This window comes from Lissotriton vulgaris, chromosome 1_1 (assembly GCF_964263255.1).
Source record: "Lissotriton vulgaris chromosome 1_1, aLisVul1.2, whole genome shotgun sequence".
In the NCBI taxonomy this organism is placed as follows: Eukaryota; Metazoa; Chordata; class Amphibia; order Caudata; family Salamandridae; genus Lissotriton; species Lissotriton vulgaris.
In genome coordinates, this window is record NC_141685.1 from 836672995 (window position 1) to 836687447 (window position 14453).

The window sequence follows — 14453 nt, forward strand, 5'->3', positions numbered from 1 at the left end:
GGCGGGCGGACTTTATAGAGTTAAACGTGGGTGCAGTGCGTCCACACTGCTAGCATGCCAAAATAAGAACATCTGCACCAGTCTGCACTAGGATGTCACCTGTAGCCAGGACCCTAGCCAGATTTGAATCCGGTAGAGATACTTTTATTATGTATTCGAGGGAGGCCTTGCTCACTATAACCCTACATGCTCACAACAAAAATAATTGTTATCCTGCTCTTGGTACGATATTCTGCCCTTTATCTTGTGACAGTTGCAGGTGGTTCTGTACAAACCACGAAGGGCCTAGGGAGCCCTTGAAAGGGTCCCAGAGATAAAGTTCATTTGTGAGAGGACATGCTGAAGGGTGCCCCTTTGGGAAGTATGCCTCTGAACCATGCATGGAGCTTGGGGGGGGGGGGGGCTCTCAATTAACTGTCTCTATCTTAACTCTAGATCACTTCCAAAACATTGTAAGGTGTTGTGGGATACTATTTATAGCCTGAGGCTTGATGTAGCATTCATTACAGAAACATGGCTTAATAGTTTCACCCCCCCTGGATATAGCTATCGCGGTACTGGTCTGCTACAGTACGTTAAAGCGTAACTCCATTGGAAGGAAAGGTGGGGGAGTGGCCATCATTTATAGGGATGTGTTTGAGGGTATTATGCTGAATGACTCCTTGATAGAATTTTGCCAAGTTATGATTTTCCCAATCAATCATAACATTTGTATAGCGCGATACTCACCCGGAGGGGCCTCAAGGCGCTGTGGGAGAGGGGTCCGTTACTGCTCGAAACACCAGGTCTTGAGTTGCTTCCTGAAGGAGAGGTGGTCCTGGGTTAGCCGAAGGTGGATGGGGAGGGAGTTCCATTGGCTGCCAGGTAGGAGAAGGATCTTCCTCCAGCGCTGGCTCTGCGGATGCGTGGGACGGCGGCGAGGGCGAGGCTGGTCGACCGTAGCTGGTGGGTGGGAGCGTAGAAGGTCAGGCGGCTGTTGAGGTACTTGGGGCCCAAGTCGTGGAGAGCCTTGTGTGTGTGGGTGAGGAGTCTGAACGTACTTCTCTTGCTGACGGGGAGCCAGTGCAGGTCTCTCAGGTGGCCGGAGATGTGGCTGTGTCGGGGGATGTCCAGGACGAGTCGTGCGGAGGCGTTCTGGATGCGTTGGAGTCTTTTCTGAAGTTTGGCTGTGGTTCCGGCGTAGAGGGTGTTTCCATAATCCAGTCGGCTGGTGACGAGTGCCTGGGTGACCGTCTTCCTGGTTTCGGTGGGGATCCATCGGAAGATCTTTCGGAGCATGCGCAGGGTGTTAAAGCACGATGATGAGACGGCGTTGACTTGTCTGGTCATCGAGAGGGAGGAGTCCAGGATGAAGCCCAGGTTTCGTGCGTGGTCCGTTGGCTTGGGAGTGGTGCCCAGGGCAGGGGGCCACCCGGAGTCGTCCCAGGCGGAGGGTGATGATCCCAGGATGAGGACCTCCGTCTTGTCTGAGTTCAGTTTCAGGCGGCTGCTCTTCATCCACTTGGCGACGTCTTTCATCCCTTCGTGTAGGCTGGTTCTGGCGGTGGCTGGGTCGTTGATGAGGGAGAGGATCAGCTGGGTGTCATCGGCGTAGGAGATGATGTTGAGGTTGTGTTGGCGTGCGATGGCTGCGAGGGTGCTCATGTAGAGGTTGAAGAGCGTGGGGCTGAGCGATGATCCCTGTGGTACGCCGCAGATGACTTTGGTGGCCTCGGACCTGAACGGGGGGAGGCAGACTCTCTGGGTTCTTCCGGCGAGGAACGAGATGATCCACTCCAGTGCCTTCTCTTGGATTCCGATGTTGCTGAGGCGCTGCACTAGGGTGCGGTGGCAGACCGTGTCGAAGGCTGCGGAGAGGTCCAGGAGGATGAGGGCCGCTGTTTCCCCGTTGTCAAGCAGGGATCTGATGTCGTCAGTGGCCGTGATGAGGGCGGTCTCGGTGCTGTGGTTGGCTCGGAAGCCGGACTGCGAGTGGTCGAGGGATCCGTTCGTCTTGAGGAAGGCGGCGAGCTGTCTGTTGACGGTCTTCTCGATGACTTTGGCAGGAAAAGGGAGGATCGAGATGGGGCGGAAGTTCTTGAGGTCGGAGGGGTCGGCTGTTGGTTTCTTCAGGAGGGTGCTGATCTCGGCGTGCTTCCAGCTTTCTGGGAAGGTGGCGGTGTTGAAGGAGGCGTTGATGATGTCCCGGAGTTGGAGTGCGATGATGGAGTCGGCCTTGTTGAAGGCGTGGTGGGGGCAGGAGCCGGTTGGGGATCCGGAGTGGATGGTGTTCATCGTGCGGGTGGTGTCTTCGGTGCTGACCGGGGCCCAGGCGTAGAGGGTGGTGGTGGGGGGCGTTGGTTCGGTGGTTGGGTGCGTGGTTGGTGCGCCGAAGCTGTTGTGTATCCCACTATCATTCAATGCTGCTTCCACATTAGGAGGAGCATTAATTGACTGCCTCCCTGCTGGCAGCGAAGTTTTCTGTGACAATATCACCAACCATACTAAAGTTTGCCCACTTTCCCCTTATTGGAGACTTTAATCTTCACTATGATGTTAAGCTCGATTTTTTGGGGGTGGAAATTTGGAGAATAAGATGCAGATTTTACTACTCACTGGAAAGATAAAAGGTCCCACCGGTCCTGCAGGCCACAAGCTTGAATAACTGTTTAGTAACTTAGACACAGTGAAAATGCAGTCAGAAGACCCCATCACCTGCTCGGACCACTCCATGATTAAATTCTGTATCTCATTGCTGGGTGGTCTCCCGTCCAGTTGTAGGCCGGCTCCATGAATGCGGAGATCACAGAGGAGAGTTATCAACACAAATTTTAGTTGTAATTTCAACCCTCATGAGGTCACAGAGATTATCTCGCTGGAGACACCAGTATATTAATTTGTGGGTACCTTGGCCAGGGCCATCGATGTCTGCGCCCCTCTGAAGGAGACACATTCCTCTAGTTGATCGATATCGGCAAGTGGTACACAGCAGAGTTGAGAAAGAAAAAAAAGAAGTGCAAGTCATTAGAGGTCCACTGGAAGTCCACTAAATCTCCTGTGGACTGGGCCATATTTAAGGAAGCCCTCCAAATCTAAAATAATCAGCTTAAATAGGCTAAGAGACAGTATTTTGTCAGGCGTATTGAGGAAAACAGTAGATCTTCTAAAGAATTGCTTATAAATGTTCAGGAGTTGACTCGCCCAAGTGGTGCTGAACCAGACAGCCAGGGACACAGTTTCAAAATGGAGACCATTTATTCAGGCTTTGCAACTCAGCCTTTTATTTGGTGAAATCTGTATAACGACATTAGCCCTCACCCTTCTTCTTTAACCAACTGGGGCCCGTTTTCTGAATTAACCAACTGGATGGTGGAAGACACTATGTTAAAGGTGAAGAAGGGCTCTCCATTAGATCCCGCCTTGCTCTTACTGCCAGTCCTCATCTAGGAGTACTTGTGAATGAATCACTGAAGGAAGAGGATTATCCAAAGACCTGGATGCATGCTGTAATTCTTACACTGCTGAAGAAAGCAGATGCAGACACTTTCAATTTGTCTTATTATCGTCCCATCTCTCTCTTACATTATTTGGCAAAGTGTGAGGAAACAGGCTTTTTGCAGGTCCCCACCTTTTGGCCTCATCTGGATACGAACTGCTGGATTTTAGACTCCGAGTGCAGTGAGGCTTCCTAACCAGTCCTCATTGCCAGTGTTATAACCCAACACACAATGTATGTTGAATTGGCTACCCCCAGTTGGCATAGCTGACTTACTTATAAGTCCCTAGTATATGGTACCAAGGTTACCCAGGGCATGTAAGCTAGAATGTCCGCCCAGGGCTGCAGCACTGATTGTTCCATCCTGTGTGTGACAAAGTACAACATGGCTCCTGGTCTGACGCTGCAAACTGGAAGAGCAGTTTTAAAACTGCTAGTTTGATTTTGCCAATTAAACAAGTGGCAAAGCCCCCACTTCCTTTAACAATATATATGTCTCCTCTAGGGAAGGCCTATCGAGGCAGGGAGCAGTATGTTACGAAGTAGGACATATACTTTAATATGTCACTGTGGTGTGTGTGTGCTGTGAAAAGGTTATTAGCCCCATTGGCTCATACAAAGTTACCGGCTGACCTCTGAGTCCTCCTAACGTCAGAATGGAACTACTAAAATGGGTACTTCAAGGTGTCAAATTAATTGTGGCATTAAACCTGACTTTATGCCCAAGTTCAATTTAATGTCGCTTTTAAGAAGAGTGATAAGGTAGGTGTGCCTTCAAGGGACTAATTCGAATATTTAATTAGATTATTTTTATAATCGAATTTCAAGGCCAGACAAATGGTTTCCTTGCTCAATAATTTCTTTTAGCAGCTAATTCCACTGCACAATATCTTCATACAGTGAATCAAAATCACAAACAAAAACAATATATATCAAGCAGAATGTGAATCATAAGTGCAAAATAGTATAAAGAACTAGGACAGAAATGGGTGTATATAGAAAACATTCCCTTTTTATCTTGAAGAATCAAATGAGGGTACTTAAAAATACAAACAATGTAACAAGAAGGTAGCAGTATGAGATTTAAAGCCTTCACTGTAACAATTGTCAACACTTTTCTTCTTAGTAAAGATTAAACGACTATCAGAAGAAAAAGTGTAGGTCGACGTTTCGGTCTCTACTTTTTCATTGACGAGACCATCTTCAGGACAGACAAGTATTATAGTTATTGACCCCTGGATTTGAAAAAAAATTGTGAATCGCAGCTAAATGTCCTCTCAGGTTTGTGACCTGATGCGTATTAATCTTAGTGAGGCCAAAAGACACGTGTTCAATGTGTCTTGTATGCTGGTAGAGTGTTAAATCAAAGGCAAAGGACTAAGGAGTAAGTTTGTGCTGCTTGCAGCAGAGCATTTCCAGTTATACTGATGAATCTTGCTGTTGCTGAGCGTTTTGGTTCAATATTGGACCAAAGTAGTAACTCTATTTCTGAGCGTTGTAAACGTGTAAAACTGAATGCTACCCAAGTCCAAGAGAACGGTGAGACACCGGAGATTGCAAATACAAATTGCGCTATTCAAGATGAGCAAGTAAATACGCTCAGAAATCGAGTTACTACTTTCCATTACCTTTATAACAGTTCCTGTCGGAACTCAGCTGAAATGCATTCCAAAAAGCAGTCACATTTCTGTCTGTGAGCAGGCTCATTCACACCTTTGCAGCCTATACCGTGCGAGCTGCTGTGCCAATGAACTGGCAACACAATTGTATTGTATTGTATTTTATTGAAATTGCCTTTATATAGCACTTACTACCTCTGACAAGGCTTTGAAGCACTTTATAACAGGTAGCATGCTACTCCGTAACCCAGAGTTAGTAGGAAGTACAGTGTTTTTAATTATCGTTGTAAATATGTTGGCTATTGGGATAGTCTTGTGCTCTGGAGAACGCGAAGCATTGTATTTCCTTCAGTTCCTATAGGTGGATTAAGGTAATAGCAGTTAGATTACACAGATGTGGGAACTGTAATTAATGGGAGTGTGATGATCAGATAGTATAGAAAAGGACAGGTATTGCAGGGATGGTTGCTAAAAACAGAGTTTATGATTTGTAAGGAGGAAGTATGATTAGTTTACTGAGGTATAGTAGACAGTAAGGTGGCAGACGTGATAGAGTACAGTAAACACGGAAGTACTAAGACAGTCAAAGGCGGGAGTGTAAGAAGTGTATTGTTTAAATAGAAAGGTTGAAGTCACATTAAATCCCTAGATATAAATCAAGACATTTTCATTCAGGTTTTTTTGAAATAATGAGACAGGATGCAATACCCGAAAGTATTAATAGTAGCAAAGAAATGCTGAAAGTTGATTACCTGTGGGCAGGTAATACAAGTTGCTTAGGCCGTTACATTTTGCTATTCATGGCGCTGATATAATCTGTCGTTTTTTTTAAACTTGGATATTGAATTTTATTAAATTTGTTGACTTTGTACTTGTTTTTCTAAATATGGGAATTGACTTGTGTTATATGCGGTTAGCAGGTAATTTAGGTTTATCTAATGCAATTTTGATGAGTAGACAATCTCTGTGTTTTGCATTGATCATTCCGTTATGTGTGTTGAGACAGATGGATGGGCAGTACGTTTCTAGAGGATGTGGTTCTCCACGATAATATGGGTTGTGTAGACGGAGTCTGCTGATTAAACAATTCTTGTTCTTAGGGGTCCAGGAGGGTATCTGTTGGTAGTCAGAAAACTAGAACATGTGGATTCTTTGTTGGATCACATTGGGAATAGCCCGGACTTAACCAGCCTTCTGAACTCTAAGAAAGGAGGAAACACATGGAGGCTGCCAAGAGACACATTTCCATTTAAATATTCTCCAGTAACATCATTCCAGTTAAGAGCAGGGTAGCAGTAGACTCAGTTGAGCCAGCCTCTACGGGGTCCTTCAACCAAATATTAGTTCAGGGACAATGATTTCCTTTGAAGTTTAGCTAGATAAACTGGGATGGCCTAGGTTTCCATTCAGGATTTTAAGTCCATGAAATTCCGGGATACTTTTGAGGCAACTTATCACATACCATGGGCAGGAATTGCAACACTTTGCTGCCAGTCTTGGACTGTGAGTGGGAAGTATGGGAATTTTAGCAGTATTAGCTAGGCCACATCACTAATGACTGGCAGTTAATTCTATGTCAGGACAGGAGGCGAGGATTATGCAGACATGTGTCCTGGGCTCACTGTGCCACTGGAATCAAGCCATCCTGGCTGATGAGGGGTGAAACCCCGAAACCGGTCCTAGGATGCTTGTTTCCGGTCCAGGGAGGACCTGGTTTGGCAGTTCAGGCTGGACTGTTCCCATGAGGCACAGGGTCAAGACTGATTTGCATATGGCCAGGTCTAAACTGGGGTGGCATAGTGAGCAAACGAATGATGGATTTAACCCAGATCTCTTGACTGAGGGTGAATGTTTTGATTTGTTCTGCATTCCGTCTATCAATAGTGTGTCTTTTGCTTTCTTGCCCTAAGTGCGCCAGGTATGCCCAGACTTAGGTCCTGGGCTCACTGTGCCACTGGAATCAAGCTATCCTGGCTGATGAGGGGTAAAACCCCGAAACCGGTCCGAGGATGCTTGTTTCCGGTCCAGGGAGAACCTGGCTTGACAGTTTGGGCTGGACTGTTCCCATGAGGCACAAGGTCAAGACTGATTTGCATATGGCCAGGTCTAAACTGGAGTGGCATGGTGAGCAACAGAATGATGGATTTAATCCAGATCTCCTGACTGGGGGTGAATGTTTTGATTTGTTCTGCATTCCGTCCATCAATTGTGTGTCTTTCGCTTTATTCTCAGCAGCTATTTTAATGCATTTTAACAAGAACCACATTTCCCACAAAACACTAGGAATGTTGGCCAATTGCATGCTGTACTTGCATACCAGCTTGGAGGGCCCTTCTCTTGCCGTCATTGCAAGACCCAGCTTCAAACTCAATCGGAGGACAGTGACCCTGCGGGTGATCCGCTCCATACACATATCGAGGGCAGTGATCTTGCTGATTGCCACCCTACTCCGATGAAAAGGGTGGGTGCTAATGTATCACTTGGGAGTAAGAACCTTCTTTGCAACATTAGATCGCTATCGAAACACTCAACTGAGGTATGGGAACTAATTTCATCTGAAGAGCCCGATCTATGTTTTCTGACGGAAACATGGCTGAAACCCCACTCGGTTCCGGCCATAACTTTAGGAATTCCGATGGGATATAAAATTGTCAGACTAGACCGCCCCATTAAGGCAGGAGGAGGGATTGCAATAGTCCATAAACAAGAAATAAATATATCTGTCCTAGACGAACTATGCACCCCAGAACTAGAACTGTTGATTTTTAAAACTAATGCTGCACCCAATGGTAATCAAAAAGGGGCTTTGGTTTATCGCCCTCCTGGGCCTTGTGCCAATTTCTCCATCACACTAGTGGAAGCATTGGCTCCCCGTGTAAGCAAAGACAGCGATTTCTTACTTGTGGGAGACTACAACGTTAATAGCGAAATAAAAGAGTGCATTGAGGCACAATCCCTACTGACGGATCTGTCCTTACTGGGCCTAAAACAAGCTAATAGTGGTTCAACACACCAGGCAGGACACACTCTGGATTTAATCCTGTCCAACTCCCAATCAATCAATTGCCTACCTCCAACACAAGTAAAATGAACCGATCATTTCATTGTAGAATTTTACACTCATTGCATTAGTACTCTTCCCTCAGGCCCGATTGCCTTGCCGAGAAAACGGAGGCAACGGCACAAAATGACCCAAGATTCTTTTAAAGAGAGGTTGGTAGAACCCTCCCTCACACTCACTGAAGACATTGAGGTGGCCTTGACTAAATTTGAAGGGGCGCTTGTGACAGCAGTGAATGATATTGCCCCCTTGAAACTGTTTAAACCACGCCCGGCACATAAACAAGAAGTCTGGTTCTCAGAGCATTTAAGGTCCCTAAAAAAAGCCGCCAGGAAACTTGAAAAGAAATGGAGATTGTCCCATTTGGCTGATGACAAGATACTGGGAATCCCTATCCACATACCATAAAGCCATTCGCATGGCGCGCAAAAACCACATTGCGTCCCAACTCGCAGCTGCTGGAAATACTCCAAGGGTATTATACCAAATCCTGCAGTCATTCGTTAAACCGATGGCCTGCGAGAGCTCAGAGTTAGCGTCTCAGCAACTGTGTGATGACATCTCACAGTTCTTCACCAAAAAAATAGATGGGATCTATGAGAAAATCATTAGCTCCAACCTGTCCTTTTGTGGAGATAATTCCCAACCACAAATCAAGGAAGAACCTAACCCTACCATGCACACCCTAGGCCTATTTCCTCCTATCTCATTAGAAGAGGTTGTATCTTTAACCATGCAAATCAAGAGCGGGTGTCCAGATGACACTATCCCAGCAAGAATTATGCCTATGCTTGGTAAAGGACTAGGTCCTGGGATTCAGAGTTTGGTAAATCTTTCCCTGAGCACAGGTGAGGCCCCCAGGGGGTGGAAAAAGGCTCTAGTAAGACTCATTAGGAAAAACTCCACAATTCCATGGACAGACCTGTCCAATCTTAGACCAATATCCCTGCTACCATTCCTAGGAAAACCCACTGAAAAACATGTGAATCGCCACCTATCCATCTATATTGAACAGGGAGGAGGGCTGGATTACTCACAATCCGGTTTTAGGCCTAAACACAGCACAGAGTCAACCCTGATGTCAGTCACAGACGACCTACATATATATCAGGATAGAGGCCACTCAGTCATCCTGGTACTATTAGACCTGTCGGCAGCGTTCAACACTGTGTCACACAACATCTTGACAAGTCGACTGGCAAACATCGGTCTAGAGAACAAGGCTCTTACCTGGCTAAGGAGCTTCTTATCCAACCGCACCCAATGCGTCACCATGGGTGCCTATCGCTCGGTGGAGGTAGAGATCTCTAAAGGGGTGCCACAGGGCTCTTGTCTGAGCCCGACTCTCTTTAACATCTATGTGGCACCCCTGGCTGGAATTATGCGAGCATATGGTTTCATCCCTGTGTCTTACGCGGATGACACACAGCTCCTTTTTCACTTTAAATCTCTCACCACCGAGGTTAAAAACTCCTTTTCCCAGGGCATGAAAGTTGTGGCTCAGTGGATGTCATCAAACTGCCTGCAGTGTAATGTAAGCAAGACCGAAGTCATGTTGTTCGGGGAGGCAAAAATCCTCTGGACCCCAGATTGGTGGCCACATGATCTGGGACCAGTCCCTGAACCCAAACAGATCGTAAAGAACTTAGGAGTCCGCCTAGATCAGGAGCTTTCACTGAAACAACATAGCAATTATATTGTGGGCTTGTGCTTCCACGTAATAAGCCTACTACGCAAAGTCTTCCCTATACTTCCAGACTCCATCTGGAAAACATTGGTACAGGCCCATGTCCTTAGCCGTATTGATTACTGTAACAGCTTGCTACTATCTGTAAACGAGGGAGTATTAGCCAAACTCCAAGTGATCCAGAACATGCGGCCCGCCTGGTCTTGAACGCCCCCCCCCCAGAACTGCATCCAAACCTCTCCTGGACAAAGTGCATTGGCTGTCGGTCCGGCAGAGGACGAAGTTTAAGACATGTTGCCTAATTCACAAGAGCTTAAACGGACTAGGTCCTGCATATCTGAAAAATAAATGTATACTCTACGCCCCTGCACGTTCCCTTAGGTCAAACAATCAATTCCTATTATGTGTGCCCCGTGCAAAGAAGGCCAGGCACGGAGGCAGAGCTCTTTCTGTGGTTGGGCCATCACTATGGATCAAGCTCCCTCTAGCTCTCAGACAGTGCTCAGAACATCTGCTGTTTAGAAGGCAACTCAAAACCTTTCTGTTTCAAAACTAGTCCATTTTCGTCTGGTTTCCCCTCTGACTGTGTCTTGCTGTGTTCCTAGGGCGCAGAGATACTCCTCTGGGAGTCGATTCGAGCGCGATACAAACCCGCAAATAAATAAATAAATAAATAGACAGAACGGTGACATTCCTTCTTAATAAAAGTGGACCTGAAACTTGGGGACCTCACTGATTTTGAGCCATGGGCTTTGGCACAAGGGGAACTCCTTGGTGAACCCTTTATTAAGGAAATGGGAACGTTTTGTAATACCTTCACATCACTGGACAAATCCAAGTCCTCAATCAAAAGGGTTTTGTCCTCTCGGGTTTCCCGGTTGAGGCAGTGGCCACTCGGCCCCCAAGCCTTCTCCCAGTATCCTCCTAGAGGGCAAGACTAGGCCCAGGCAATATCAGGAGCGGGCAACATTAGGACCAGACCTATTTTGGAAATTTCTACCAGACCCGCAGATGGTGCTTTAGAGGCAAAGGAGAGATGGGATTCAACACTGCCTCCAATTCCGGTGAGTGTTTGATCTTCTTCCCTTAATTAAAAAAGGAGGTCGTCTGGCAATTTTTTCCATGTCTGGCAGTCAATCAAAAGCAATGCATGGGTCCTGCAGACGATTCAGGTGTTTCACATAGAATATTGTGGGTCCTCATGTCACGTTACAAACCCCAGTCCACTCCAGTTCTCACAACATGAGGTGGAAATGGTGGATGCGGAGGTTGCCTCGCTCCTCGCAAAAGGAGCTATTCACTTGGCTTCATAAGCAACATTTTCCTTTTCAACAAGAACAACAGGAGTCAACAACAGGTAATATATTTACGAGACTTTAACGAGTGGCTGGTGTATACCATTTAAAAATGGAGGGTATCCAACTCCTCCAAGATGTTTTACGTCATGTAGACTGGATGCTCCTCCTGTACTTGAACGATGCTTACTGGGCCATACCAATTTTCCCTCCTGACAGGAGGTTCCTCTGGTGACAACAGACATTTCAGTTTGCAATGCTACTCTGCAGGCTCTCCTCCGCCTCTTGGTGCTTGACAAAGGTGCTCAGACCAGCCGTGGGATACATATGGGGATACTCCTCATCATTTACCTTGACGATTTGCTCCTCATGGTACAAAACCCCGACATTTGTCAGTACAACTGCAAATGGCTGTTAGCCTGCTGGATAGCCTCGGATTTGTCATGAACGAGAAAACACCCCTCCTTATTCCCTCTCAGAGAGTAGCTTTTCTGGGTTTCATCATAGATTTCACTGGGGCTACCTTGAGCCTTCCTTCTCAAAAGGTGATGAAGATTCGGCACAAGCTTAGGAGAACGTTAACCCGACAGTGTCCTTATAACAAATTGGTAGCCTGGTAGGCCTCTTATCATCCAGGCCATTTTCGAACTACCCCTGCACTATCAGGCTCTTCAGAGATTAAAAGCAGCACACCTGCAAAAGAGGCTCACTTACTCCCAACTGGTCATCCTTTCAGACGACGCGGGGGAGGAGATTCTTTGTTGGCTTTCCCTCCTGGAAGCATAGAATGGGAGAGCGATTTTCGGTTTGGCTCCGGACCTCCGTATACAATCTAATGCCCAGAGGTCAGACTGGAGCACTTGGTGTGGAGAATTATCCACAAGAGGTTTGTGGTCTCCTCAAGAAAAAAGATTACATATCAACTGTTTGGAGCTTCTGGCCGGGTCCTTTGCAGTCTGGGGTTGGACCTGGGACAAGATCCAGTCCTGTGTCCTGCTCAAAATGGACAACATTTCGTCCATCAGGTACATCAATCACCTGGGGGCACTCACTCCAAGGTTCTCTCAGATCTAGCGACCAACTTGTTGCAATTCTGCCTGGACCATCATATCTTGGTTAGGGCAGAATATCTTCCCAGCCAGTAGAACTAGGTAAGACTGGCAGTCCTGTCACTTTCAGGACTCCAGACTTTGAAAACTTCCTTTGAAAGTCTTTGCCAGCATTTAGAATCAGTGGGTCCCTTTTTGGTGGACCTGGTTGCCTCCAGATTGGATCAACAACTACCCTAATTCTTCAGTTGAAGATCAGATGCTCTGGCTGCAGCCAGAAATGTGTTTCTCCAGAACAGGAAGCTGGAGACAGGGTATGCATTTCCCCAGTTCGCAATGATTATGAGGGCATCGGCTCAGATCCGACGGTAGTGGGCAAATGTAGTTTTGGTCATCCCGATTTGGAAGTCTCAAGCCTGGTTTCCGGTTCTTCTGGAACTTTCTTGGAATTTTCCAATCCGTCTCCCCCTATTTCCGACTCTCCAACCATCAGATGGTTCAGGAGGGGTCTCTCCTCCTAATGGCATGGCGCATTATAGGGGTCGACGGTTGCTCCGGGGATTTTTGACAAAGGCTAAAACCTCCTATCAAAGGCCTGGTTGGATTGCACTATCAAGAGATGGCGTCTGTTTGGACGCAATGGTGTCGTTGGTGTCTGCGATGGGGTTGTGATCCAGTGTGCACCTACATAGTTCAGGTCCTGAATTTCGTGCCCAGTTTAGCGCAAACATGTCTGGCATACCGCTCAATCAACACCTTCTGTTCCACTATGTTGGCAGGGCATGTGCCCATGGAGAGAACATACTTTTGTGTGCGCCTTTAAGTGGAATCCGGCTATCACTTCCTCCAGAACCATGTTTTTCGACTCTTTGGGATGTTAATATGGTGATTAACCTTTCCCTATCCTGGCAACCCAATAAGTTACCATCAAGGAAGAAACTCTCAGTGAAGCTGGCAATGCTGCTCTGCATGGTATCATACAGAAGGGTCTTAGACGTTTCGGCCCTAGACTTTACTGGAAGGTCTTTTTCACCCTCTGGGGTGTCATTTACGCTGAGCAGGCGTACTAAATCCAATACTAGTTATGTGTAGTTTAATGCCTTCAGGCCAGTGAAGACAATTCTGAGGACTTCAGGTCCCTGGGAGAGGCAGCTTCTAATCGCCCTTCAGAAATCCACACAAGCCTGTGTCTTCCCGACCACAGCCCGTTGGATGCCATGGGTTATGCAGGAAGCTGTAGTGGATCTTAAATCTTTGGTGCACATTCCTATCGTGGAGCAATGGCCTTAAAGGCATTCAGTTTGGGTGCCTGCCTGTAAGATATTATGAACGCGTCCGATTGGACCTTGGATTCTACATTTAGGAGGTTCTATTTTGTGCTAGTGTTGGATATGGCTCATTTGGTGGTGAGTAAGCTTTAAACTAACATAATCCTCGCCTCCGGTCTGGACGTAGAATAAAACAAAATCCTAGGTATCATAACAGAAAGTTTAATTTCTATTAAGGATGCAGAGGAGTGGATTATCCCACCCATGGATTACTGATTCGGGAGACCCTCCCTGTGACCAGTAAGCACTGAATTATGTTCGCATGGTCATTGCTCTTGTAGGTTTATGCCAATTCAATGAACATGTATTGTGCATACCTTGCTTATGGTGTAGCCTTGTCTGCGGGTACCCTCTTGGTAATTTAATCTCATTTTCCAGGAAGGAAAACTGAGAAATAGGGTTCATGAGAAAAGGGCGATGGTGTGACTAGCGTGACAAAAGAAGAACTGAGGACAGTGGCAAAGGACTATGGTGCAGATGCTGCCACCTGATTGGACACTTGTGGACTGCTGGACTACGTTGTCAGTTGTTGTTCTTAACAATTTACATTGTTTCGTGGGAAATGTGGTTCTTGTTAAAATGCAATAAAATGGCTGCTGAGAATAAAGTGGAAAAAGTGAAAGCATAATTCGCGCCTCTGAGTCCCTAATAGAATTGAATCTTTCTATTACGATAGCTAGGATATTTAATAGACCCTCCTTGACCTTCTACAAGGACAGAATCTGCCTGACTTGAAGAGGAAAGAATAATTCCCGCCTCTTGTGCTGAATAATTCCGGTGTGTCTCCTTGAGTACTGTAGAGAGTTGTATTTTTTCTCTCTCTCTAACTTTCTCCAACCTTTTGTTACAGAACTGATTTTGCCATCCTCCTTCTGGGCCAGATATTTAATGGGGATCGGTGTGCAGTTTGGTAGCAAGAGAATAACGGGAAAGGCATTC

At 46.5% G+C, this 14453-nt stretch overlaps 1 protein-coding gene across 2 annotated transcripts in view; it reads right to left on the bottom strand.

The window, feature by feature from the left end:
• The window catches only part of LOC147747983 (cytochrome P450 2D15-like), a 464117-nt gene that overhangs the window by 54137 nt on the left and 395527 nt on the right, over positions 1-14453 (bottom strand). The window lies entirely within an intron of this gene.